Below are 1,505 nucleotides of genomic sequence, written 5' to 3' on the forward strand. Positions count from 1 at the left end.
TTAGAATGTAGCTGTTGGCGTAAAATTCCTCTTATCTAATGATATACACAGTCTGTCAAAAGAAGTGTAGCACCCGGAAGACATGGTCAGATGTCATGGTATCTTCATCGGTGGGTTTGTAAATGATTAGAGTTGCAGTCTCTGTGACAGGTGCAATGATCACCAGAATGCATTAGTGTTACTCGTGTTTAGAGTTGTTACCAGGCTTGGTATGTTATAAAAGAGACATGCACAGCGTCAGATGTTGATGATCATTGTGAAGTACATGGAGGTGCAGCGTACACGTGTGTGACGGCGGTATCAGCAAATGACAGAGTTTGAAAGTGGTTTCATTATGGCTTCCTATCTGACCAACTGATCGAATCATGCTATGTCCAGATTCGTGGGGCTTATGGATGTGACAGTGAGCGGATTTGGACTGTATGTAAACAAGGGTCTGGTCGACTACTTCTGGCCATTTGAAGTGGTGCCATGACTAAAAGAAAAAATCTAAACTTCGCCCAAAAGGCCGTGGAAGGACCAATCGTACCGACCGGACGCCGTGTCATCCAAAGCCTACAGGCGTCACTGGATGTGGATATGGAGGGACATGTGGCCACCACACATCTATGGTTCAAATGGCTCTGAGCACTATGGGACTTAACATCTATGGTCATCAGTCCCCTAGAACTTAGAACTACTTAAACCTAACCTAACCTAAGGACAGCACACAACACCCAGCCATCACGAGGCAGAGAAAATTCCTGACCCCGCCGGGAATCGAACCCGGGAACCCGGGCATGGGAAGCGAGAACGCTACCGCACGACCACGAGATGCGGGCCACCACACATCTCTCCCGGCCGTATGTCCGTTTAAGAGACCGGAGCCGCTACTTATAAATCAAGTAGCTCCTCAGTTTGCCTCACAAGGGCTGAGTGCAGCCCACGTGCCAACAGCACTCAGCAGACCGGATGGTCACCCATCCACGTACTAGCTCAGCCCAACAGCGCTTAACGTCGGTGATCTGACGGGAACCGGTGTTACCACTGCGGCAAGGCCGTTGGCGATGTCGTGACTGGGAATCATGAACTGCTCATTAATGTCGTCGCACTGCATTCATTGATGACTCTCATTTATGTACTATCCAGGATGACCAACATCGGCATGGCGGTTACCTGCGAAGAGGGCGCATCTAGTTATGCTTTAGAGAGGCACAGTGGTTTTAGTCCTGGAGTCATGGTGTGGGGAGCCATCGTTTACGACTTCAGGCTACGACTGGTAGTGACTGAGGGAAATCTAACGGGACAATAATATATTGCAGACAGCCTGCGTCCACACGTGTCACCTCTCATGGGAGAGTAACTTGGTGCAATTTTTAACAAAACAATACTCGTTCACACATGGCGATGTGGCTCTAAGGACTCTGTGATTTTGAGGTACTCCTTTGGCCTCCAAAATCTTGAGATCTATAGCCAACAGAACAGGAGTGCGACCAGCTCAGACTTCATCTCCGTTGCATTGGCAG

General features: G+C 49.0%; 1 pseudogene; it reads right to left on the reverse strand.

Annotated features, from left to right (window-relative positions):
• Positions 1 to 927: 927 nt before the first annotated feature.
• Positions 928 to 1,045, reverse strand: LOC124607826 (annotated as a pseudogene).
• Between the last annotated feature and the right edge of the window lie 460 nt (positions 1,046 to 1,505).

Source organism: Schistocerca americana, chromosome 3 (genome assembly GCF_021461395.2).
Source record: "Schistocerca americana isolate TAMUIC-IGC-003095 chromosome 3, iqSchAmer2.1, whole genome shotgun sequence".
In the NCBI taxonomy this organism is placed as follows: Eukaryota; Metazoa; Arthropoda; class Insecta; order Orthoptera; family Acrididae; genus Schistocerca; species Schistocerca americana.